The 27,407-nt window shown below is 40.7% G+C and overlaps 1 protein-coding gene across 5 annotated transcripts in view; it reads left to right on the top strand.

The window, feature by feature from the left end:
• The window catches only part of SMYD3 (SET and MYND domain containing 3), a 781,274-nt gene that overhangs the window by 414,152 nt on the left and 339,715 nt on the right, over positions 1-27,407 (top strand). The window contains exon 1 of one of the 5 annotated variants that reach the window (XM_082702361.1): positions 25,920-26,037. The exons of the other annotated variants lie outside the window; for them this stretch is intronic. The gene's annotated coding sequence lies outside the window, so the exon portion shown is untranslated. Of the gene's footprint in view, positions 1-25,919; positions 26,038-27,407 lie in introns of those variants that run through there. 5 annotated transcript variants of the gene reach the window in all.

Below are 27,407 nucleotides of genomic sequence, written 5' to 3'. Positions count from 1 at the left end.
AGGCGTGCCCCTGTCCGGATGGGGAAGGTCTGTGGGATGGTAGAGCACACACCACAGAAACTGGAAGTAAACCCGTTATTTATATAGATTGTGTTTCTCCTTTAAAAGAAAAAAAGCTGGGGAGGAGAAAGGGAGGGGCATGCCAATAAATCAGATTTCTTTATATTTTAAATTTATCCAGATAAACACAGATACTATTTTAGAATAGATACTATTTTAGAATTTTATCCTCTGTTGGAATTAAAAAAGTAAACTGGAAAATTATTGCTCAAACATTTTGGTTTCTAGTGTAGAACCTTCAAATTTTTAATGTATAGGGTTGTTTTCCAAGAAGTAGAAATGTGTTTATTCCTGGTTGCCCAGTGGTTTACTCTTATCTGATAGGTCTTGGGTAATTCTAAACAGCAGTTGAAGTTGGCACTGTGCCATAAAAATGAAAATAAAAATTTTGAAGCCATATCAGCATTTTTTCTTTTGGAAGAAACCAAACAGTTACAATGATCCCAGCCCCCCAAAAGTAGGATTAACCCCACTGTTATGCATCATAATTAGTCCTATATTATCATAGATACAATATCACACATGACCTTTAATCTCAACTGACTGTTTATGCTTGAAGTAACATTTGAATGGATAACATGTATAATTAGGACAGACTTTTGTATAATATAGTTGAGGAAAAGCTACATGTGCTTTTAAAGGAAAAATTTATTAGTAGAGCAGGTATCCAGATTTTTCTGTTACTGTGATTACTACCAGCTTTGCTGGTATAGAACAGTGATAACTTGGTTAGGAAACCTGTTATCTTCTGTGTCCTGTCCTCTGTGCCCCGTAGAAAGTTTACAGGTATTATGAAGATCAATACTTATATAAGTATCATTAGAAAGTGAAGATAAAGGTAACATTTGAAGCACATAATTAATTTCCTGATGTCGAGTTAGCCCCAAGCTAATTACTCATGCCTTTTGGCCCTTTATTTAACTTAGTGAGTACATACTTTTCCAAGCACTGTTAGGACTTCTAGTGAAGCTGCAGTCACACAGAGAGCTTTGTCGAAATCACTCAAGTATGTGTTTTAAAAAAGCTGCCTGTCAGTGCCCCATAGAAATGCCAAAGCACAAATCAGTAGCATATTCTCCTTGACCACTGGAGAAAACAACCGCAGGCAAATTTAAAGCACATTTCACAGTGCGAGCCCAGAACTGATTTCAGTTCTTGGCTGACATCGGGGTTTTGTTCTGAAAGAGCATGAACACTCTGTTTCCCTGGTGCCATTGATCGCTTGAGTGTCCTGTAAGCTAGGGGCTGGGTAGAAGAGAGTCGCTCTGGTGTGTGATTGCATTCACTGTTCTCCTAGACGTGGCTTCTCTCCCATTTGGGATACATTAAGTGCTCATGAAAAAGCTTACATGTTGCTCAGTTTAGCCATTGGTATATATTTGTAGAATTTTTCTACCTTTTTTCTTTTTTTTACTATAATATTTACTTATTTAATCAATAAGTTTAAGCCTGGATTCAAAATAGTTTCACCGTTTCTTTGATGGAAAAATAATTCCTTGTCTTTTTAAATTTTATATGCTCATTAGAGAGAGCAAGAGAGAGAGAGAAAATGTGTGGGTTGGGGGTTGGCGCTGAAAAGCAGAGGGAGAAGAAGAAGCAGACTCTGTGCTGAACCCAGAGCCTTAACTCAAAGCTCGATCGCACGACCTCTAGGTCACGACCTGAACCTAAAGCAAGAGTTGGGCACTTAACTGACTGGACCAGTAAGGTGCCCCAGTAGTTCCTTATCTAACAATGGTAGACTGAAAGATGGCTTCTGAGGGCAACTCCGTATAGGACCAAGGGAGAAAAGAACAGGGAAGGAAAAAGAAAAAAAAAAAGGAAACTGGCTAAATTTTTTGAGTCTGGGCCTTTGGCAATTGGAAAGAAAATTTCTCCCTACTCACATTTCCCTCAATCTCCCCTGGGCACATACCCCCTGCCACACATAAAAGCACTAATTCCAGAGGTAGGTCTTAAATAACATAATCATGGAAACTGCGCCATTGGGAGGCTGAGGCAATACTGTATGTATGTGTGCCTGGCATTGGGAGTGGGAACAGGGCCTTCGGTGTGTCTGCTCATCTCCTTTGTTATGCTGAAGGCGCAGGGGTGCCCGGGTGGCTCCGTGGGTAAGTGTCTGACTCTTGATTTCAGCTCAGGTCATGATCTCAGGGTTCTGGGATCAAGCCCCGTGTCTGACTCCATGCTCAGCAGGGAGTCTGCCTGTCTCTCTCCCCCTGCCCCTCTCCCTGCTTGCTCACTCTCTCTCTCTCTCTCTCTCTCAAATAAATAAATCTCAAAAAAATTAAAATAAAATGAAGGGGCAGTTTTCTGCAAGAGCCTTGGTTGAACAGAAACCTGTTTCCATGGGTGTGCAAAAGAGATTGGTGATGTAAACCATGATCAGGGGAAGGAGATATTTTTGGAAGCTGATTAACTTCAGTGAACTTCGGTGAAGGTTTTTTGTTTTTGTTTTTAAAGATTTTATTTATTTATTTGAGAGAGAGACAGAGATCACAAGTAGGCAGAGCAGCAAGCAGTTAGAGAGGGGGAAGCAGGCTCCCCACTGAGTGGAGAGCCTGATGCGGGGCTCCATCCCAGGACCCTGAGATCATGATCTGAGCTGAAGGCAGAGGCTTAACCTACTTACCGAGCCACCCTCACGCCCCTAGGTGAAGATTTTATGAGGACCAGAAGTGTTCCTTTGTGGAGGTCTTAAAGGAACAGTTTAAGAAATCAGGAGCGGTTTAAGGGCTTCTGGCTAGAAATATGGATGAGTTAGATGTGCATCCTTTATAGAATAATAATTCTCTGGATCTAAAGTTTATAACTAAAAGAGATATTAGGAAATACAGTATCATTTTTTAAATAAGATTCAGTCTTTTTTTTCTTTTTTAAGATTTTATTTATTTATTTGACAGGCAGAGATTGCAAGTAGGCAGAGAGGCAGGCAGAGACAGAGGAAGGGAAGCAGGCTCCCTGCCGAGCAGAGAGCCGGATGCGGGGCTTGATCCCAGCACCCCGGGATCATGACCTGAGCTGAAGGCAAAGGCCATAACCCACTGAGCCACTCAGGCGTCCCAAAGTACAGTATCATAAGATGTTATTTATGGATGTGGAAAACGTAACTTACTCCTGATGCCTAATGTTTTAGTTCCAGAAGAAAGAATATACTAGGGAAATGTAATCTGTATGCACTGAAATTTCAAATACGGTTAGTATTTACCCACTGAACTGTCAAAGGGTTCAAAGCCTCTGAAGCTAACAATGTGGTTTAAACCCTTCTGGATTTAGCGTATGTGTTCATAGTATGTTTGCACATGCATATGTATATTCATAAAGTAGATATAAATGTGACCACCTTCTACAGAAATTATGAGCTTTTCTGAAATTATTAAAATGATATGCAGTGTAGGACGCATATTGTGGTTCATGGAAAGCTCATTTTAGAAAACATTTCGGGATGTCCCGTTGACAGGTAAAGCCGGCAGTTTTCAATCTCCTCAGACTTACATCTTGAGTAAAATAAAATACTAAATGAACTGCTTTGTGGAACTTTTCTCATTTCTCTCAATTTTTAAGCCAGAAGGCACAAGAAATTGAGAACTCTTTAGGAACATGTGTGCGTGTGTGTCTGTGTTTGTTACATGGGTTATATTTCTGTGGCAGTTCCGGGCTTTGTCAGATGTTGAGAATCTGCAGGGCTCCTCCCTTAGTTGGGGAGAGTCTGCTCTGGACGTGGCAGAAAGTAAATCAGCCGATGGGAATCAGAGGGATCTGTAATGGAGCAAGAGCATGGCGTTTATTCTTCTAACCCCATGGTTTTCTTTTCTGATGAGAGCTTAGAAAGTCAGTATACAGAACAGATAAGAAATGATACTTTATTTACATTTAAATTTAGGGTTGCCTGGGTGGCTCAGTCAGTTGAACACCAGACTCTGGTCCTGACCTTGGGGTCATAGGATGAAGCCCCATGTCGGGCTCTGTGCTCAGTGCTTAGTCTGCTTGATTCTGCTTCTTTCTCTACCACTGCTCCTCCCCTGTGAGCGTGTGCTTGCTTACTCTCTCTCAAATAAAAATAAGATCTTAAAAAAATAAATTTAAATTTAAACATTTGCTGTAAGTCCCATCACTTAGAATGGGATACTGTTTTGATTAATAGGTGGTAGGTGCTAAGGGATGGGCTTCCGTGTAAATCTTTGTGCCGGATCCAGAATGGACCTTGTTATTGCTATTTATTTAACCTTTAATCATGGCAGTGTTGAAATCCTACTTTGCCAGATTGAGAGTTTTTATAATAAAAATTAAAGTCAGGATGCACAGGCAGGTGCAGTCATGTCCTGTTTGCAAACAGACTTGATGTGTCAGTAGGTAAAAGTATGGAACACGTTGCTTATTTTGAGCAAAGTACCATGGGTGCCAAGGAAAACAAATGCCCAAACTTTTTCCTCCTGTAGCTTTTAGAAGAGCCTCTGCTCCTGAGATATATTTCTTGTCATGGCTTTCAAAAGGAGAAAAGCAGTTCTTGAAGTCCAGAAGAGAAACCAGGAAATCTTTCTTTTATTTACTCATTTAACAAGTATCTACTGGCTGACTAGTACATGCCAAACGTGCTAGAACCCAGGGTTACAGTGATGACTAATTGAGACAGTGCTCCAGACTTCATGGAGCTTATACAGGCTTACCTCCTTTTATTGTGCTGTGCAGACACTGTTTTTCCACAGACTGAAGGTTTGTGGCAACCCTGTGTTGACCAAGTCCACTGACGCCATTTTCCTGACAGCATTTGTTCACTTCATGTCTCTGTGTCACAATTTGGTGATATGGTATTTCAGACTTTTTCATTATTCCTTTTGTGATGTTGATCTGTGATCAGTGATTATGATTCCTTGAAAACTCAGATGATGGTTAGTATTTCTTAGCAATAGAGTTTTTTAAAATTAAGATATGCTCATTGTTTTTTAGATTATAACACTGTTGCACACTTAATGGACCACAGTATAGTGTAAACATAACTTATATATGCAGTGGGATACCCAGAAATTCATTTGACTTACTTTGTTGTCCTATGTGCTTTATTGCGGTGGTCTGGAAATGGACCCTCAATATCTCTGAGGTTAGAGCCTATAGCCTCGTGTTAGAAGATGGGCGCTGAACTAGTAATAAAAAGTAGCAAGAGGTGCTTATTCTCTTACAACAAGAGTGACATGGTGGGTCTGGAAATAGGCACACGGAGTTGTAGATTTCCTGGCAAGAATTTGAGGTCACTTCCAGCCAGAAGTTCTATTTTCCCCCAAATCTGGGAAAAGCATTCATCTGCTGGGGACTGCAGGTAAATGGGGAATTTGGATTTGAGGCCCGTCAAGAAGACCGGACATAATCACGAGAGAACAAAGACTTAAAAGTACTTAATTATCGTTGTCTTTAAAGCACATCCAGGGCATCTGGGTGGCTCAGTTGGTTGATTGTCTTCCTCTGGCTCAGGTCTTAATCCGAGTCCTGGGGTCAAGTCCTGCATTTGGCTCCCTGCTCAGTGGGGAGTCTGCTTCTCCCTCTGGCCTTCTCCCCTGCTCGTGGTCTTTGTCTCATAAATAGATAAATAAATACAAACAAATAAAAAAATAAAAAAAATAAAAATCATACCCATACAATTAGCGTCATGTTTGTAGGTAGCGACGTGAGGAAGGAGATAAAGAAAAGTGAGCCAGTGGCGTCGTTGGCTCTGCTGTGATCAGGTTCTCCAGCTGGGTAAGGGGAGGAGAGGGAAGCCTGCTCCAGGCCTTTGTGGAATAAAACCACCTTTCCTTTAAAGATCTTTGATGAACATTCTTGGTATTTCTGCTCTTTATCAGTAATGCTGAATTCAAGTCTGCCATTATCCAGATCATCGCAAGATTTTCAACTCAGAGGTTGATTTCATTCCAAGAATTGCGGTTGGTAAGATACAGTTGACCCCTGAACACCATGGGAGTGAACTGCCTGGGTCCACTTACACACGGAATTTATTCAATAAATATACTACAGTACTGTGAATGTGTTTTCTCTTCCTGATTATTTTCTTCATAACGTTTTTTTCTGTAGCATCCTTTATTATAAGAACACAGTATAGAATACATAGAGCATACAAGATTTGTGTTCACTGACTTTATATGTTATTGGTAAGACTTCCAGTCCAGAGCAGGCAATTTGTGTCTAAGTTACTGGGGAATCAGTAGTTACATGTGGATTTTCAACTGTGCGGGGGCCAGTGCCTTAGCTCCGCTCAAGGGTCAACTCTGTTTCATTCATTTTGTTTGTCCTTGTCATGTTGTTGTCTCAGGGGCCCAAGCATTTCCTGCCTTCCTCACTGTTTTGTAGATGTACAGTCTCCTCATGTACTATTTTGTGTCACTCAGCTTCGTTTCCGTGGCTTTCAGAGGTTTGTGCACAGTGACAAACTTCACGGTGTCCTTGAGGTGGACGTCTTCTGCAGACAGACCTGAGCGAATGTATTTGTTACTGATTGTTTAGAAATATGTCTGTAGCCTCCCATAGTTCAAGGCAGGTGAGAACCGAAGACCTTGTCACCTACAAGCCCCGTTCCGGGCAGCGCATTGTAAGGAAAGCGAGGCTCTGACTGCATCACACACAAATACAAACATTTATTATCCAGCAGGTGCAAAACCTGTCACAACCTATTCTTTGTCTGTGTAGGTATTCCAACACGTACCTCCGAAGAAGTCACTCACTTGAAGTGGATGTACTCATATTTCAGCTTCAGGATTCAGCTCTAGCGTTGTTGCAGTCGATTGACAGAAGGTCATAGAGTTTTCATTATACTATTAAATATGGGGCCTTTCAGTAGGGTATGCTGTTGAAGGGCATCCATATACATTATTGCCCAAATCAGAAAAAAGACTTTGGAGAATGAAAGGGGGAGCTATTAAAATTATCCTGGGGTAATCGGTGACGACTGGGACTCTAGCAGGCGAATTGGAGCCTGTGGTTTTCCTCGCAGTGGGCATGCTTGATTCCCGTACTCTGTTCATGCAAAGCAAAGATAACCATATGGTACTTCTTCCACACATAAATCTTAAACACTCACTGTTTTGCCAAGGAAAAAAAAATCATTTCTATCCTGTATAATGCAAATTAACAAATCCTTTAAGGTTGGGCAGAGACAAAGATATTTTAGATCTTTTTATAGCTACCTCTGGCTTTGTGGCATCTGATGAGAGCATGCCGGATAACCACTAACCACTCCCGCAATAATTCCTCATTGGTGCTTGAGATGCTAAGTAATGCCAGTAAGATGTGAAGGGAAACACACTAAAATGCGTAAATCACACTGGAATACTTTTGTATTGAAGTACTTAAAATTTACTACAGATGTTAGAACAGTGCCTTTGCTAGAGGATGAAATCCAGTGGTTTTTAAAGAGAAGGTACAAGGGGCTCCTGGGTGGCTCAGTTGGTTAAGCGTTTGCCTTCAGCTCAGCTCATGAGCTGAGGGTCCCGGGATCGAGCCCCATGTTAGGCTTCCTGCTTGAAGAGCCTGCTTCTCCCTCTGCCTCTGTCCCTGACTTGTGCTCTCTCTCTCTCTCTTTCTCAATAAATAAAATCTTAAAATACACACACAAAATTAAAAAAATAAAAATAGGAAGTGTGGTATTCTTTATTTTTGTTCAGCTTTAATGCTGCACTAAGAGAAAACACGAGTGTTTGCAGCATTTAGCAACAATTTTACTCTTGTTTGTGTAGTTTTCTGGGTACTCTAACCACAAAATATTAATGCACATCTTTAGAAATAAAATAGTGTGCTCTAAAGAATACAGATAATCACTGATAACTTGTGATTATTTTACTAGATTTTTAAAGTAAGTGATTCAAGAGTAGCTACTGTAAGATCAATAATCAGCCTGCTGAGGAATAAATAATGCAATCGATTTACATTCTTTTGTTGCCACTGATAGAGCAAGAACGATTCACCCTTCCTCTGTTCTGTAAGAGTCAAAAAGAAAATATATCCAAACTTGAGGTATCAAACTATATTTTCAAAAAAATATATAAAAATATGGTTCTCTTACAAATTTGAGCCCATCATAAATTCATTTGACTAATGAGTAGGGGAATCAACAGAACTAAACCTTGTTCCCCTCAAATTCCAGAGACCACACACACACACACACACATGCACACATGCACACACGGGACACTTGTAGAATGCTGGAATAAGGTTGTAAGATTAGTAAATTGATTATTATTTTGCAGACAATGTAATTGTGATCTTTGAGGTTATCTTTCTCCCACAGAAAAATCTTTTGCATCTCTGTGGATAAAAATCTCTTAAGTTAGCAAATAACATAACAGATTGCATCGTGATAAATAAACAGTAAGCCAAACAAACGCACATTATTCTAAACTATTACATAATTCTTGAGTGGGCCTATTAGTGATCTAGCCTGACATTGAAAGGACATGAAGTTATCCTTTTGAATAATTTACAGTTTTTCCCCCAGTTTTTCCTAAAAAAGGATATTGTTTTGTTTGGCTCTGGTTTATTCTTACTTATGTGGTTCTTAAGCAGGTACCACCAAACTGTGCCATTTGTCTGTGTTTTGTATCCTGTTTATTTGCTAGAATCAAGGAGTGAGTCGAAGTGAGGACCCAGAAAAGGAAGGGGCTGATAGTTGTGACTTTCCTGAAATGTAAGCGAGACCAGCTGTGTGTTGGTTTGGAGCTTTCATTTTTTGTGAAGGGAGCTCTTTAAATCCAGGAGCTCAGTTTGGCCCTTAGGCCAATCTCAGAGAAGTGTGTCTATTGTAAATGTTCTCTAGAAGTGGAAAGATGTATTCAATTCTGAGCCAGCACAGTAGTAATTAAAAGATAGAAGCTAGGGAAAGATGAAAACAGTCCTATATTTAACTGCACTTATAGCTTCTAAGAGATATAATCCTTTGTAACTTATATGCAGATACCCACTGAGTGGGGGAAAATGTCTTCTTGAATGCAGAGATGTCCTTAAGATCTCGGGGTTTAGATTTTGATGTCTGCTTTTAAGGGTAACCTACTCTTCTCAAGTGGGAACCAACCCACTGTACTTCAATGGTGTTTCTCCTTCTTCAAAGCTAAGGTCATAGGAGTTAAATGCTTTATTTTTTTCTAGTGGATCCCATTGTTTTATAGTTCGTAGCAATCAAACAAATTGGTAACTTATTTGCATTGGGGTTGGACTTCTCTCAGAATGGTTTTGTTTCTAAGTGACAGACACTAATTATCCCTTTGAAAATACACACGCCGTGCACAAATGGGCTCTTCTGTCTTCTAAGTGGTGATCTTTGATCCCTTCAGCAGTTGCTACTGACCACCTATTGTTTATCTGGCATTATTCTAGATATTGGGGAGATAGCAGTGAAAAACACAGAAAAAAAAATCTGCCCTTGTGGAGTTCACATTCTAGTGGGGGACACAGATAACAAACAAGATAAACAAAATGTTTTGTTAGGTAACAAAACAGTACACTAAACTTGGACAAGGAGTCAAGTTCAAGGCTCCTTGAGGCTTTCCCCCTCTTGTGTCATGAGATGAAAAGACTTTTGATAATCTTTCTCTTATGTCAAGAATAGTGCCCCCCCCAACCCCGGGCCCCAGCTTTCTGTAAGGACTTTTCCTACAGGGTGAGCCCTCCCCACCCAGGGCATTGACAGCTGAGTTGATAAAGTAACAGATCCACTCAGGGTCAAGAGCTGATATATGCTGCCCCAGTGTCCCAAATTGCCCCAAAGGGTCTGAAATTAAGGCCTTTTGCCCCTTACAAATTGTGCATTTTCTTACTTGCTCTTCCCTAGAGATCAGTTTCTGTAAGTGACAAAGGCTATTTAAAATTAAAATCAGCATTTATGATTTTATGTGGTGTATTCTGTCATGAGACAAATTTCATTTGCTCGATCTAGGGTTTTTTCTGTTTTGTTTGTTTGCTTGCTTGCTTCCTTCCTTCCTTCCTTCACTGGAGTTCAGACTTTGGAATAAAGCGATATGCTGAGACTCATCAGTTTTCACTCACCTCATGTTTATTGAGCATTTTGTATGTGCCTGGGACTCTGCCAGTAGTTGTGGACACCGGGAGGACAGGCAAGGCATGGCTTCTGCCTTCCGTGCGTCTAAACCACTTAGAAACTTACAGAAGTAGTTTTTGCTTCCTTACCCATATGACGCAACTAGAGAAAAATAACCAAGAACATACTGGCGTCTACTTGGGAGGTGGGGATGGGAAATAAATTAGGTTTTAAATTTATCACATAATGTCAAACAAACAAACAAACAAACAAGAACGGTCAAAATTCTCTTGAAAATTCCTTAAATTGTCCAAGAAATATAAGCAATATTTTACTTCTTTGCCAGCAGCCAGAAAAATCTTTAAAATCATTTAGACATCCTTTCTGCAATTATGGCCCTTTTCAGACCTGATCAGCCCCATCATCTCTTTAATGCAAGTGTTGTAGGATTCCCAGCTGAGTGCATTAATCTGGCAGTGTATATATGACGTGACCCTCCTCTGTTTTCACCTCGGTTCACATGTAAGGTGTATTCTGGCACGCCCGAGAAGATAGAAACCACTGTCAGCCAGAATGATCAGAGATGGTTTCATGGGGGGGGACTTCATTTCCTGTCTGTCTTTAGCTAGAATATAACCTTCATGAGCAGAAGACGTTCTTTTGTTCACTGGTGAGTCTCTAGTGCCATAGAACATATGAGGAGCCTAGTACATAAATTGTAGAATGAATGGCTAGAAGGACACCCAAGAGTCATCACTGGTTCTTTTTGCCTCATCTCCACTTTTGATCAGTCAGTACATGTGTCCGTTCTGCCACCTCACTCTCTGAATCTCACACCCTTCTCCACGCCTGCTGCTGACACCTGTTCAGGCCTCCATCATATCGGTCACTAGTTGCAGCCTCCTGACTGCTTTGTGTGCTTCTAGTTTTGTCTGCCTTCTTTCCCCCAAGAATCTTTCTACAGCAAATGGGTTGGAAAACTACCCTTCTTTAAGACCCTTTGATGACTCCCCATTGACTTCTAATGAAAGCTCCTTAACTGGCATAATACAAAACCCTTCATAATCTGTCTGCTCTTTCCACTCCATTCTATTTGACTAAGTGTCCTCACTTTGTGTTCCATGCTCCCGCCTCACTGAAGTTCTCCAGCCGCACCATGATTTCAGTTCTCCAGGTCATTGCTATAACTTGCCTTGCAAGCCTGACTTCCTTCCCTTCAGTGCTGGACCTTTTCTGTGAAGCTTTCCCTGGACTCTCTGTTCTGGGAATGATGTCACACCTTTCTGCTCCCACAGCGGCCCGATTCTCTCTGCCTATAATTAGGGTCCCTATCCCATGGTATTGAAAGTGCCTCTTACTTCTCTGCCTCCTCTGGTATTTTCCTATTTCTCTGTATCTTAGGAAGTTTTTGTAACTTTAACCTAGGTAAAAGTAAAAGTAAAAAAGTAAAGCTAACCTAGGTTTGACGTAGAGTATATATGTGAAGTAAATCGTGAATGAATAAGTGAAAGACTAATTCAGTGGGACTTGAATGTGACCTTGAAAGATGGATGGACTTCCTGTACTCTGAAGACTAAAGTGAAGTGACTGTTATTAGAGATGAGAGGGTCACAGAGCGAAGCTAGCAATGATGGAGTTGCTGATGTTAGAGGTTGAGCTCTGAGCTCTGATGATCTTAGGGACGCTGGGGATGGAGGGCACCTGGATTGTGTGTGGCATTTGAGTCATTAACTCACTTCATTCCCTTTTTTCTTTAGTCTGAGAGTGACATTGAGATAGATCATAATAGTCCAATAAGGAGTCCATTAGTCCAATAGTCCAATAAGGAGTTTTTTGGAAAGAAAAGTTAGAATGGCTCAGATAAAATTTGTCCAGATGTTTTATAGTGACAAAGGTTGCATTATCTCAGAGTTGTTTTGTTTTTTAAAGTGTGTCTGTGAAGCTCTTCCTTGTTCGATGGAAGAGGCTTTAAAAGAAGCTGCCAAGATGTACTTTTTTTTTTTTTTAAAGATTTTATTTATTTATTTGACAGAGAGAAATCACAAGTAGATGGAGAGGCAGGCAGAGAGAGAGAGAGGGAAGCAGGCTCTCCGCTGAGCAGAGAGCCCGATGCGGGACTCGATCCCAAGACTCTGAGATCATGACCTGAGCCGAAGGCAGCGGCTTAACCCACTGAGCCACCCAGGCGCCCCAAGATGTACTTTTGTTAAACATTGGCAATAATAAATTTTTATCTGAACTAATTTCGAACCTTTGTTATTATTTTTTATTTTAGAGAGGGGGGAGGGGCAGAGGGAGAGTCAGGATCCCAAGCAGGCTCCACGCCCAGCTCAGAGCCCAACATGGGGCCCCATCTCAGGATCCTGAGATCACGACCCAAGCCAAAATCAAGAGTCAGATATGAACCCACTGAGCCACCCATGTACCCCTTGAAACTTTAAAGAAGGGAAGACCCTAGTTTTTATTTTCATTTGACAAACTATTATTTTCTTTTTTAAAATGATCTCACCAGACAAGAAAGGGCCACGAAAGCATGCAAAAGAGGTTCTGCATTCATTTTTGCTACTTAAAAAAAAAAATGTATCTTTCTTCCCTCAGGCTAGTGGTGTCATTTTGATTTTAGGACCTTTTATTAGATTATGGGTATTCTAATTAGGGCAAAAATGGATTGCTTCAATCTTTCCTTTGTCTATTCTTATGATTTTAAATTATTTATTCTTCTGTGAACATTATCACACGTAGGTTGGAGGGCTAGAATTTGGTAAGGCAGGCCCAGCCTAGCATAGAACCTCATAGAACCTCATAGAACCCCACTGTGGTCTGTTCTCCATGCTGCTGCTTTGCAGGTTACATCTCTGCCCATTTAGCTGCCTCGATCTACTGCGGTCTTCTGGAATGGGGGCATGGTGGAATTCGGCTTTGTACTCCTACTCGCAAGCATCATTGCTGATGCGTAACGGACTCTTAAAGAATATTTGTGGGGGTGCCTGGGTGGCTCATTGGTGAAGGGTCTCCCTTCAGCTCGGGTCATGATTTTGGGGTCGTGGGATCCAGAGCCATGTTGGGCTCCTTGCTCAGCGGGGAGTCTGCTTTTCCCTTCTCCTCTGCCCCTTCCTCCTGCTTATGTGCCTGCTCTCTCTCTCAAATAAATAAAACGTTAAAAAAAAAAAAAAGAATATTGTTGGTAAATGATAAAGCATGTTAATCCACAGTTTGAAAAAAATCTCCAGTGAACCCCACTGCCTGTCAGATAGGGTCCAAGCTTTCTGGCTTGGCTTCAGACCCCAAATTACCCAGCATTCTCTTGCACGGCCTTGACCTGTGGCTGTATCCCTGCCGGGTTCCCGCCTTGTCCTCCAGTGCCTTCTCCTTCCCTGGTCTCCTGTTTCTACTTCCGATTCTCTGCCACCTCTCACCTCTGATACACCCTTGCAGGAACAGCTTCTCCTGTTTGTCCAACTGAGCAAAATGTTTCTTCCTTCCTGCTTCCCTAGGACAGCCTTGTTTGATATCTACTTTATTGTTTATAGCTTTTATGTTATACTTTAGTCGGAGAGGATACGAGCTGTCTTACTCACCTTTATATCTTTCTGTATCTACCAAAGAAGAGCCTCTCAATAAATACTATTACAATATATTCAATAAATGCAGACTTACTATAAAGCAAAGCATTTTTTTTCTGTTTTTTACTTTAACCGAAGGGAAGACAATTGAATAATTTATCTAGCTTGACCATGGCAAAAATTACAGGATGCTGGTAGAAACAGAGTTGAAATAAATGAGCCAAAAAGAGCAAGTATCCCACATACCTTTGACTTTTTTTTTTTTTTTTTTTTGTATTTCAGCCAACACCTTTAATGTTCTTCAACTCTAGTTGCTGTGTTGGTTAATCAACCACACACTAAAGTGTTAAGATTTTGAACTTTTTCTTTTAGAGAAAGTGGATCAATTTGATTGCCCTGAACAAAATGGGGTTTATTAGAAAGATGGTGAAAGCTAACTTAGCATTTCTCTGCCTTCGTGTTTCTGTTGGCAGCGTGTTTCAGTGTGGGTCAGCGGGTGGGTGACAGTGAAGGATCATTGTTTGGCTGAATATGTAGGAAATGAAGTCCCAGCTCCAGTGTTTTTTTCTTTTTCTCCCCAGTGAGAATTATGAATGAAGCAGACAGCAGAACTAGAGATGGGTTTTACTTTGCCTTTTAAAGTCTTCTCTTTATGGTTCCATTCATATTTAATTGAATAAAAAAAAATGAAAACATTTTAATGGACTTAAGTGTTTTTGGACATGTTGAAATCTGCTTCTCGTGCAAATGAACATATTGGCAAGGAACAGATAACATGATTGCTGAGACTTCCCAGTAGCATTTCTGAAAGTATTTTCTGTGGAAAATCTGGATGATGGTATCAAGATAAAGGCTTTGGGAAATGCTGTGTGAGCTAAGCCCCAGAGAGTCCCAGTGTACATTTGTATGGTAAAGGAGGAAAAGTTCTGATTAAAAAAAAAACAAAAACAAAACCCAAAAAACTTATTAAAAAATAATAAAATAAGATAACTTGTTTGTTTATCCCAGTGTTTCTGAAATTTCTGTGATGGTAGAGCACTTTTTTCAAATAACACTTTTAGTCAGTTTTGGCTACTGTAGCAATTTTACTAGATTGGGGTGGCTGGAGCAACAGATACTCATTTCCGAGTTCTGGAGCCTGGGAAATCCACAACCTCGGTGCTAGCAGGCTCAGCGTCTGGTGAGAGCCCTCTGCTGGCATTGCAGATGGCGGCCTTCTTCCTGTGTCCTGTGGTGGAGAAAAGAGACCATCTCCCTTGCGTTTCTTCTTGGAAAGGCACCAATCCTGTCTCCCCAACCCCCTCCGCCCAGGGCTTTCCCCTTAGGACCTGGTCAAGCCCTGCCCCTGAACTCCACTTCCAGACGCCATCACATTAGACATTAGGAATTGAGTTTCAAAGTATGAATCTTACAGAGACAAAGATTTGCCTAATTTATTTTGAGAAACGCTGCTTTATTTTACTGTGGCTATTGTAACTTTTAGGGCTGCCATTTTACTGTTTGTTTTGTTTGTTCTTTCTGGTTTTTGTTCCCTGATCCTCCTTCCTTGCCTTCCTTGGGTCAGTTGAAAGTTTGTTTCTTTTGTTTGTTTTGTTGTGCCTTTTTTTTTTTTAAAGATTTTATTTGTTTGTTTGACGGACAGAGATCACAAGTAGGTGGAGAGACAGGCAGAGAGAGGGGAGGAAGCAGGCCCCCTGGTGAGAGGGAGAAGCAGGCTCCCTGTTGAGCAGAGAGCCCGGATGTGGGGCTCCATCCCAGGACCCTGGGATCATGACCCGAGCCAAAGTCAGAGGCTTTAATCCACTGAGCCACCCAGGCACCCCCCACACACTTTTTTTTTTTTTTTTTTAAAGATTTTATTTATTTGTCAGAGAGAGAGCGAGCGAGAGCGAGTACAGGCAGAGTGGAAGGCAGAGTCAGAGGGAGAAGCAGGCTCCCTGCGGAGCAAGGAGCCCGATGTGGGACTCGATCCCAGGACGCTGGGATCATGACCTGAGCCGAAGGCAGCTGCTTAACCAACTGAGCCACCCAGGCGTCCCTCCCACAGACTTTTTTAAAAATACACTAATTTTTGATTTTCAAGCTGTACCTCCTTGTACTCTTTTTTAGTTTCTTTAGGGATTACGATACACATAGTTAAATTTTCACAGTTTACTTAGAGTAAAATTTAACCATTTCATGTAAAATGTAGAATGCTGCTTCCATCTGTATAACGTTGTCTGTGCTACATTTGCATACTTGAGAAACTTACAATACAATGTTTTACTGTTTGGTTTAAATAGTCATATGTATTTTGAAGGAATGCAGAGGGGAAAAATCTCTTTGATGTTTACCTACACAGTTCCTATTTCCAGGCAGTAGCTCTTCTTTCATGAAGTTCCAAGTTTCCATCTGGTATCATTTTTTTTCCCTCAGCCTGAAGAACATTCTTTAGCTCTTGTAGAGTGCAGGTCTGCTGGCAGTGAATCCTTTTTTATTTTATATGAAAATGTATTTTGCCTTCATTGTTGAAGAATATTTTTCCTAGATACAGAATTAGAGGCTGACAAGTTTTGGGTTTTTTTCCCCCTTTCAGAATATGTTTTTGTAATCTGTTGTTGCTGCACCAGATTATCATCAACTTAGGGACATAAAGCAGTACACATTTTTTATCTTAAATTTCTGGAAGCCAGAAGTCCAAAATTGATGTCAGCAGGCTAAACTCAAGGTGCTGGCAGGGTTATGTTCCTTTAGGAGCTCTAGAAGAAAATCTGCTTCCTTGCTTCTCCAGCTTCTAGAGGTTGCCTGCTTTACTTGACTCATGGCCCAGTTGTCAAAACCAACTGGGTCTTTGTTACTGCCATTTCTCTTGCTCTCTCTTTTCTGCCTTCCTCTTTACCTGTGAGGATCCTTGTGATGATAATGGGGCCCATGGGATAATCCAGGGCAACCTCTCATCTCAGGGTCAGCGGATTAGTACCCTCACTTCTATCTTGATATCATAATTGCCTTTTGACACTTAATTTAACATAGTCACTGAGTCTGGGATTTAGGACTTGGACGTCTTTGGGGGAGTCCTTATTCTACCTATCATAGCACCATAAAGATATTGTTTTGCTGACTTGTAGTCTCCAAAGTTTCTGAGGTGAACTCAGAATACTTTTCCTCACTATTGCCTTATATGTATATAAGATGCGATTTTCCCCTGGCTCCTTTCAAGATTTTCTCATCTTTCTTTTCCATTGGATTGAGTGTAATGTGTTGTTGGGTTTTGTTTTTGTTTTTGTTTTGTTTTGTATTTATACTGTTGAAGTTTGCCGAACATCTGCAATATGTATTTTTATATCTTTTGCCAAATTCAGGAAAGTTTTGGTAATTGTATTTTCAATTAATATTTCTGCCCTATTTCCTTCCTCTCTTTCTGTTCTTTCTTTGGGAATCCAATTACAAATATGTTGGACATTTTGAAATTTTCTCACAAGTCTCAAGCTTTTTAAAGGTTTATTCAGTCCTTTTCTCTCTGTTCTATAGAGTAGATGATTTTTAGATGGATTTTTGTCTTAAAAATGTATTTTTTTAAAGTTATAATAAGGCTTCTGGCAATGGTGAAGTAACTCCTATCATACAAAGCAATCATATATAACAACTATAAACTCTACATAAAATATAAAAAGCAACTATCTAAAGGCACTGGAGAGGGGTGCCTGGGTGGCTCAGTGGGTTAAAGCTTCTGCCTTCGGCTCTGGTTGTGATCTCAGGGTCCTGGGATGGAACCCCGCATCGGGCTCTCTGCTCAGTGGGGAGCCTGCTTCCTCTTCTGTCTCTCTCTGCCTGCCTCTCTGCCTACTTGTGATCTCTCTCTGTCAAATAAATAAACAAATAAATAGAATCTTTAAAGGCAATGTAGAGTAATGAAAAGTAGAGAGAAGCTGGAGGGTAATCAACATTTGAAATAAATGAACACCACTAGGTGAATTATAATCTGCTGTTAAGCCATCCAGTGAATTTTTTATTACAGATATTATAGTGTTTAGCTTAGAGTTTTCAGTTAATTCCTTTTGTTTGTTTGTTTTTAAACATTTTTTTTGTTATATTTCTTAATTTGTTTATTTATTATAAGCATATTATCCTTTTTTTTCCTTAGGTATGGTTATGAAACCCATGATTAAAAACATTCTTGTTGAGTTATTACAACATCTGGATCACCTTGGGTTGGTCTCCATTGACTGCATTTTTTTCCCCCTTAGAATAGGTCATTTTTTAAATTGTCTAGTAATTTTGGATTTTATCCTGAATGTTTTTAAGATATTGTAGGATTATGGATTCTGTTATATTCCTCTGAAGACAATTGAATTTGGTTTGTTTTAGGAAGCCATTATCTTGGCTGAGCTCTTGCTCCAAATTTTGTTACCAATGTGAAGGGAACTCGTTCAGTTCCTTGAGCCTTGGCTTGACTGCTGGGCAGCTGCTTGATGCTTGTGGATTTCGGGGGTCAGCCAGAGATCCAGATACTATTTTATGCAGTAAATTTAGGTTTTCCCTTCTGTGGTTCTCACTGGGATAGTTCTCACTTTCTTCTGTTTCTTTGAGTTTTAGTTGTCCCAGGTTGCACAGATTTTTGTTTAGCCAAAAAGCCTTAGAAACAAGAAACTCACCCAGCAGTGTTCATTTATTTCAAATGTTGATTACCCTCCAGCTTCTCTCTTCTTTTCATTACTCTCCAGTGCCTTTAGATAGTTGCTTTTTATATTTTATGTAGAGTTTATAGTTGTTGTATGTGATTTCTTTTTATGATAGGAGCTACTTAACCATTGCCAGAAGCCTTATTGTAACTTAAAAAAAAAAAATTGATTGATTGATTTTTGAGAGACTATGCAGATGATCAGTGGGGAGGGGCAAAGGGAGAGGGGGAGAAGGAGAGAAGCAGACTCTGGCTGAGTGCAAAGCCCAATGCAAGGCTCTATCCCGTGACCCTGAGATCATGACCTGAGCTGAAATCAAGAGTGAATGCTTAACTGACTGAGCCACCCAGGTGCCTGCTTTATTGTACCTTTTAATAACTATGGCTTCTAATTTATGTTTATAGCCCAATTAAAAAGAAAGGCAAGATTTTCTTCTGCTTTTATTTGCAATAAGTATTCTACTAGAATTAGCTTGACTGTCACAAGTATCAGAGTTAAGTTCTTTGGAGCTGCAGACTCTTTCTTAATTTAGTGTGATTCTTTCTCAGTATCCCTTTGGTATTAATGACCTAGGCCATGGTCGATTTTCCAATCATGACATTTGATTTCTTCTGGAGAAGTTTTGCCTGAGACGTGGATCTTGTAAGATTGAACACAATTGGAATCAAATGCTGAGGAACTTTTAAGGCCTCTCCCATAGTGTTTTCCTAGCCCCTGTAGATACTAGTCTTAATACTCAGCAGTTATTATCTGTGATTTATCATGAGGGTGATTCATAACCTGAAGTTTTACATTAATTTTAAAGTTTTTAATTGTAAAAATAACAAATAAACACAATCACTTTATTAAAAAAAAAATCTATACAAAGCTAAAATCCCACTTGATCATTGTTCTCAATCTCTATTTCCTCTTCTCCTCCCTTCCTAAGAGACCATGGGTAACATTCTGGCATGTGACCTTAAAGATTACATATCAAACTACCAGGCTGTCTCAGTCAGTATAGCATGTGACTCTTGATCTCAGGGTTGTGAGTTCAAGCCCCACATTGGGTGTAGAGCCCACTTTATTTTTATTTTTTAAAAAGATTTTATTTATTTATTTGACAGAGAGAGAGATCACAAGTAGGCAGAAGAGGCAGGCAGAGAGAGAGGAGGAAGCAGGCTCCCCACTGAGCAGAAAGCCAGATGCGGAGCTCGATCCCAGAACCCTGAGATCATAACCTGAGCCGAAGGCAGAGGCTTAGCCCATTGAGCCACCCAGGTGCCCCTCACTTTAAAAAATAATAAAAATAAAAAAAGATATGTGCACACATACCCCATGAGAAAAATTGAGAATTGTTTTGTGCTGTTTTGATAAGCAGCATCATGTTGTGTATATATCTGTAACATTCTTATTTTTGCTTACTACTATGCCTTAGATATCTTTCCCCATTTACTGTGTACAGATAGAGTACACTGATATTCTATACTCCAGTGTTTCTGTAGATAGAGTTAATTTATCCTATGGTAATCCTCTTAGGAAACCCTTCAACCAGTATTTTTAATTGAACCAGTGAAGCTTCATTGTTTTTGGAGCCTACTTACTTGAAATTTGTGATAATTAGACCAGGAACAGAATTAAAATTGATGGTTGCCACTTAATGACTTAAAAGAATATTTTTTTCTAACTGAGATATAAATAGCTTTTAAATACTAATTTTAAATGCTTACACATAAATTTTTCACCACGTTTCATTATCTAACAAAATTGTAGCTGGTTCAGCTTACTCTATGCATTCGAAAGCAATAAAAGGTACATGCCATTAAAGTAATTCCACAATTATTTGTCATGAATTAGTACCCTGTCTTTGTAAATTTAAACATGATCAGTACCTTCCCATTTTATCACACCCCCTTCACTTGGTTCTGTTACTTTCTGACTAGCGTTCCGACAGATCCCTGTGTAAGGAGTTTACCTCTTGGTGAGGAGCTCTCCCCTTGGAGCTGATCTCTGGGTAGTAGGGGAAGGAATACAGAGACTTTGTCTCGGTGCTCTAATAGCCTGAAGCTTTTTGTCATTTTGGATATCATTTTCAAAAGATAAAATGGGAATGAATACAGGTTATGTCAGAGAACTAGTAAATTAAAGTACTTATTTTGGAATAGATATATTTATAGATCTCTTAAAGATTACTCCAAAAAATGCCCACGTGTATTTCTGGCTAAACACCAAGAAAGTATAATTGGACCTAATCAATATTAAATACTTCTTTCTCTTTCTCCTCCTTTGATGATTGAACTCTCTTGTGGCATCTTTTCTCCTCTTACCCAAAGAGGTCAGGTGGATGTTACCAGTCCAGCCCTCAGGATGGAAGGGAAAGGAAGGAGGAGGGCCTGGGACGTCGGTGCTGTTGCCGTAGATTTAGGACTTGCTAGGTCCCACCGTGCTGGTTTCCGGTGCCTCTTCCGTTGTCATTATGACTCTCTGCATCGCTGCCACCTCTCAGCCTTCAATACGGATGTGGAAGTGAAGGGTGAGGTTCTCTAAAAGCACAAGTCCCTCCTCTGAGCAAAGATTCAGGCCAAACAAGTAGCCACCACCTGCCCGGGCATGCTTCATTGAAGGAAGCGAAGACGGGGTTGTGGTTCCCTTCTTCTCAGGCTGAGGCTGCTTACTCCCAGTGAACCTGTGGGGTGATGATGCGCTCCGAGGCACTGTCCTAGCCCAGTGCCTACTTAGGCGCCTGGGGGAGAATTAGACCCGTTCCTGCCCCGTGCTAACTCCAAGTGGAACTCTGCCCTCATCGGTGTCTAGAGCAGGGAGAGGATATTGCTTCCTTCCTCTGATTCAGGAATGAGCCTGTGGGGAGTGTTGGATCCTTGTTCAGAAGAAGGTTCCTGCATACCTTTGGGGTTAGATAGAGATGAGTTTGAAAGCCTCGTTATAAAAAGCTTGAGGTCCTATGTTTTCGGTTTAAAAATGTCATCTTTCTCTTTTCTGTTGGTTTTGTTTCTTGGGTTGAGATTGTATTTATTTGTTTGGCTAATTAACATTAAGATAATTATGAAACATAATACATGCATTTATGAACTGGTCTTTTATTTCATTTTTGGCAACATTTTTGTCCCTGAATGCTTTATGTGGTTTATTTGCAAAAACAAATACAGGGCATCATTGTAGGGTACAGATTAACATAGATAGACCTACTTTAAAGGTTTTTATCTAATTTAGAAGCAAATTACCACGATTGGATCCTTACTGTTTAATATAACGTAAACAGTCAATTACTATGTAACATAAACAGTCAATTAATACTTACTTTGTATGTTATGTGTATTATATACTGCATTCTTACAATAGAGTAAGCTAGAAAAAGAACATGTTATTAAGAAAGTTATCAGGAGGGGCGCCTGGGTGGCTCAGTTGGTTAAAGCCTCTGCCTTTGGCTCAGGTCATGATCTCAGGGTTCTGGGATCGAGCCCCGCATTGGACTCCCAACTCAGCAGGGAACCTGCTTCCCCCTCTCTCTCTCTGCCTGCCTCTCTGCCTACTTGTGATCTCTGTCTGTCAAATAAATAAATAATATCTTTAAAAAAAGAAAAGAAAGTTATCAGGAAAGCACATATCTGGTACCTATACCATATGGGGAAGAAATCTGCATTAAGTGAACATGAACAGTTCAAATCCATGTTGTTCAAGGGCCATCTGTAAATTGTCACTTCAGCTGAGTTGCAGGCTCTAAGAAACAGAGATAACAATCACATGGTGCCCTATGAAGCTGATTGCCATCGTTTTGTTTTCCTGTGGGAGCTACCTTCTTTCCTGTTCAAACATAGCCTGGTCCATGATCGCTCTTCCCATGTTGGTTTTAGTGGTTTCATTTTTGGTAGGGAAATCACCTTTGCGTTTCATTTTTAGGCATGGGCAGTGGGACCAACCTTCACATAAGACATTGGTCCCTTCCCTGCCGCAGATATGTGTGGTCATTCTGGAGGATGACTAGGGCTGATGGCTCTTACGCCTGTAGAACTGGCTCCCTTTCAGAGCCATTTCCACTGCTTCGGTATGAAGAGCGTCTCCGACTGCGCACTAGTTCAGAGTGGTAATTATTGTGGTTCTTATTAGCCAAACAGGAGCAAGTGCTCCCGTGGTCCACCACTATCGACAGTATGCTTACGTACAGGACCGCACTGTTGGTTGAGATGAGGAAGCGGTAACTTGCGATTCTGCTGGCTGAAGGGTCCTCGTGTGGCAAGTTGTGGACACTATGGGCTCTGCCTCTTCTGCTCCTGTTCTTCCACACTCTTTCAGAGACCTGCTCAGTCATATTCTCCTCCTGAACCTTGCATTTATCAGCCCAGACATAGTAAGCTTACACATTTAAGTTTGTTTTATTATACTTTCAGTTTTTCTTTTTCAATTGCTTTTAATAGAAGAGGTTTTGTTATAAAAGAAAGAATTGTAAAACTTTAGATTTGAAGGAAGCAGATCGTACCCCTTTAATAAAGGCAAAGTGACACAACAGCTTTTTACTGCTTGGGTGTTCTTTTTTTGCTGACCTGTATTTTAATTTCTAGTGTCTAGACTTAATAGTCTGGATTTAAACACAAAACATATAAACAGAATCATCTGGAACTGATTTTTTTACACTAAACACTTCTTTCTGATCCTCGTTTCCAGGAGGCTCCTTCCACGAACCGTACCTCCAGATGAGAATCACTTAAATAACCAAGAGAGATTTAACTGTCCTTAGTTGGTTTTCTAAACAGTCACCTGCATTGGATTCACTTATGTTAAGACTTGACCAGCTGGTTGCAAACCACAGATTCATTCTCATAGACCCTCCCTGCAGTCTGTCATGCCCCCCCAAGTAGGATCCTGCTAAGGACTGTTTGCTGCTATTCTCAGTCGGGACCCCAGAGCGTGTGGCCTTTATAAATATTTGTGGATTTCCTGCCACATGATGCTGACTGAGCCAGACCTCTTCTGGGCATGGGCACATCCAGGGAAATGCATCTGAATCTTCCACTTGTCTTCGAGGCTGCTGTTACACAGATGCTTTCCATTCAAACAAGATAATAAAGTAGATTCAAAGTCAAATTAATTATAAAAGTACATAGCTAATACAAATAATGTCGCTTGCTAGATTCAGGAGCAGTTTGTTCTTAGTGGTGGTATTGAGCTCCCCTTGGAGCTTTCCTTGGAGAGCCCCGAGGCTGTGAGCCACGGAGAGCATTAGTGAGTGGAGGAGTGTCTGTTATTTGTACCAGGAAGCACAAGTCTGCAGAGCAACATTAAGATTTAGAATTTGAAGAAGCTTTGCAAATCCTGACACACCAGGTGATAAAACCCAGATGTTCTCTCCAACCCACACCTCTCCCTCCAAGCTCCCCACACAGACTAGATTTTTCTCGTTGAGTCCAGGAGATAAGGGAGGAGAAGAATGGTAGCAGAGTCTGTGTGGTAGAGAAATGGGGTGAAGGAATGCTTGGCTTCCTTGCCAAGCAGATAGTTCCAGCTCCAAAGAGTGTGCTAATTAAGAATAAAACTTTTCTCCCTACTGGCTGTCTGGTCCATAGACAAATACGGATAGGTAAGCAGTCATGATATTGGAGCAAGCATATTTGAGCATTGATAATAGGCTTCAGTTTAGTTTTTTACTGATGAGAATCATGATCTTTGTGACATGTACAATTTCTCTTATTCTTGGCTCTCTTAATTGAGCCATGCTATCTTAAACCGGCCATCATAATGATCTCAAGGGGACTCTAGCAGCTCTGATCCACCATAGCTTTTACCCCTATGGACTCTCCCTCTCAAAGTTTACGAATTCAAAGAAAGATTACTCCTACTAAAATAAAGCACTAAATTCTGCCATTCCCTCCTCCCACCCCAGGCTTTAATTATAAAACGACTATCACACCAGAAAATAAACCTTAAATATTTTAACGTTTTCCCAGCAGGAGGACAGCAGCACATAAAGCAACATGCAATTATATTAACAGATTTATTTGTCTCTGACCCAGGAAGCTATGCATCAGTGCTTTAAGATGATAAAGTCTGCTCTGCCCACCCCGTGGGAGCTAATGAATTAGCATAAATACCTGCGAGCAGGTTAAGTACACACAATGTGACAGATAATGAATAAGGAAAGTCAACAATGGACAAGGACTTTAAAACACTGATCTATCAGATGTTTGAGAAAAATTTGCCTATAAATGTAGAGCTCAGCTCAAGTTTTAGTGAACAGCTTAAACTGCACTGTCTTCTTTTTGCTCTAAGTCAGGGTTCACATTGCTAATTCATTTCTCAGGTAGTTGCAGCCTGGGCATACATATTTACAAGTTACAATAATTTTGGATGTAAATTGGCTAAAATTCAAAGAAAAAAAAAGTAATATAAGAAATCCTGAAAACCTGGTCCCTAACCTCCGTGAGAGAACAGCTTTCTGAAATGTTTTATTTCTACTGGAATTGTTGAGAAGCAAATCACAAGTCTATTCACTGATTAAAATTAAGTCTCCTGGGGTGTCCACTAAGCCACCTTTGATGACCCCAGTTTGACTTACTGTCTTTTTACTTAAAGTAAATTAAACTGAATTGCTTTAAAAAATTCAGATCTGTAATTAACTCAGAAGGAGTTTTCATCTAGTAATTCAAATTAGTAATATTTAATATTAAATGTAGATATTTCTATGGTAATGAGCTTTAAATCTTCTGCAGGGGGCGCCAGGCTGGCTCAGTCCAAGGGGTGTGAAACTCGATCTCGGGCTGTGAGTTCGAGCGACGCATTGGGTGTAGAGATTACTTAAAAAATAAAACAAATCTTCAGGTTTTTTCCCCCATCTCTGCATGTGTTTCTTCTATGTTCCCTTTTCTTTGTAGTTATTTGATAGGAATCTTATAAAGCAAATCAGCAAAATCATCTCCTGCCTGGGAATTTCTAAAGCAAAAGCAAATCTAAAGGGGGGAAAATGAAATAGAAAGCTGGATTGAAGAAGAAAAACATGTCTCGTGTCAATAATAGTTAGATTTTCTTGTAATAATAGAAAAATGGGAAAAGGGCCAGAGCAAGGTTGCTCAATGAATTGGAAGTAAGTTCTTTGAGGGCAAGTCTTGTGCCTTAATGGCATTGAATCCCCTTTGTCTGAGACCATGGGAAGTGTGTAACTGAGCTGTCAGCTAATGTTTGTCAAAGGGGAGGGCTGAGCTGGGAATTAACAGGCTTTGAGAACATTCTCACATCCAAGGTGCTAATAATTTCTGGTGTGAATTTGGTGATAACAGTGTTTCAGTATTTAAAATTAATTTGATTTCTCTGGCCAGTTTTTAACTTAAGTTAAGTTTAGAGGTGAGGAAACAAATTAAGGAGATGGTGTATTTCTTTGCAGGAGAATCTGAGAAGGCTTTTCTAATAGCACACTTTTAAATAGCCTCAGTTTATAATCTGGGATGACGAAGGAGATAAATACTAGAACAATTGCTTCCTTCACTCCTCAGGTGACTTCATTGATTTGCCCTATTGCTTTGAATAGCAAGCATCTCAAGTAAATTTAAATTTTGATTCTGTTTACACAACTTGTTTAACACATAGCTTTTCAGTAGCATATTGACCGAATAAAGCAAGGCACACACCCGGACTCACTTCCTTGTGCCTGAATCCTGTGAGGAAAATACAGGAATAGCTGTGCAAGCTTTTTATTGACTGATTGGACTGCGTGACGTGGAGCTAAAGAACCAGAAGGAAAATATTTCCTTTGGTAAGGTGTGCTTTCTGGTACTTCTTCTTTTTTTTTTTACTGATTTCATTTATTTATTTGAGAGAGAGAGCCTGAGCAGGGAGGAGGGGCAGAGGGAGAGGGAGATGCACACTCCCCGCTTAGTGCAGAGCTGGACTCAGGGCTCAGTCCCAGGACCCCGAGATCACAACCCCAGCTGAAGGCGATACTTAAGTGTACTTTTTTTTTTTTTTTTAAAGATTATTTATTTATTTATTTATCTGATAGATCACAAATAGGCAGAGAGGCAGGCAGAGAGAGAGAGAGGAGGAAGCAGGCTCCCCGCTGAGCAGAGAGCCCAACATGGGGCTAGATCCCAGGCACCTGGGATCATGACCTGAGCCGAAGGCAGAGGTTTTCACCCACTGAGCCACCCAGCTGCCCCAGCTTTCTGGTACTTTGGGCTCAGCCAGGGACAGGTTACCAAGAATCACTGAGGAGTCACCTTCTCTAGAGAAAAATGAGATGGGGTTTTCACATCTCTGGGACTGCATACATATATACTTATTCTACCTTGTTCCAGAAAAGATTTAAGTAAAAAAAAAAATTAAAATTAAAATAAATAAAGTAATGAAGATAAGAAGTTAAGGAACATAAGTCGAAATCAAAGTATGCAAATTGTATGCCATGAGGGTCTCCAGGCCCAAGAGGTGAATCCCACTTTGGGCTGTTAGCTTTGGAACAGAACAGATGCAGGCAGAGTAACATGCATAACACATTTGCAGGGTCCCGAGCTAAGCTGGACCTCTCCTGAAGGCTGGGGATGAGGCTGAGCTCGGGAATACCGTGCTAAAACTGGGACATTCAGTCTGTCAGCAGTGTTTATTCAGCTCCCACAGTTTGTCAGTTACTCAGATGCTGGGGAAATTGCGGTGCCGGGTAACAGTCCTTGGAGAGGAATAACTCAATGTAGTGTGACTTAATCCAGGTTGGGAGGTTTCTGGAGGAGTTGAAACCTTGGCTGACTTCTAAAGGGTATGGACTGCTTAACCCTGGATGTTCAGGTGGAAAGGGCAAGCACCCTGTACAGAATGACAGAGGCAAGCCAGTGTGATGCCTTCAGGGATTTGTGTGTCTTGGTTCCATGTGGCGAACTAGAGAGTGCAAAGCAGAGACTGTGTTGGAAATGAGACCAATAACTAAGGGACATGAGAAAAGGGTCCATTATGTCATGCTCCAGACACAGGGCAACAGGATGAAGCCCTTACAGCGGGAAGGAAGGGAGGAACCTGTGAGGACAGAGTGGAGTGGAGGCAGAGCGGCTGGAGAGGAGTCACTGCAGAGCCTCGGGGAAAAGATGCAGAGGCCGTGCTGGAAGCAGTGACCTCGGGGTGGAAGGGCAGGTGCAGGAG

Source organism: Mustela nivalis, assembly GCF_964662115.1.
Source record: "Mustela nivalis genome assembly, chromosome: 16".
Lineage (NCBI taxonomy): Eukaryota > Metazoa > Chordata > Mammalia > Carnivora > Mustelidae > Mustela > Mustela nivalis.
Note: the sequence above shows the minus strand (reverse complement) of the source record. Positions and strands in the feature narration are given on the sequence as shown.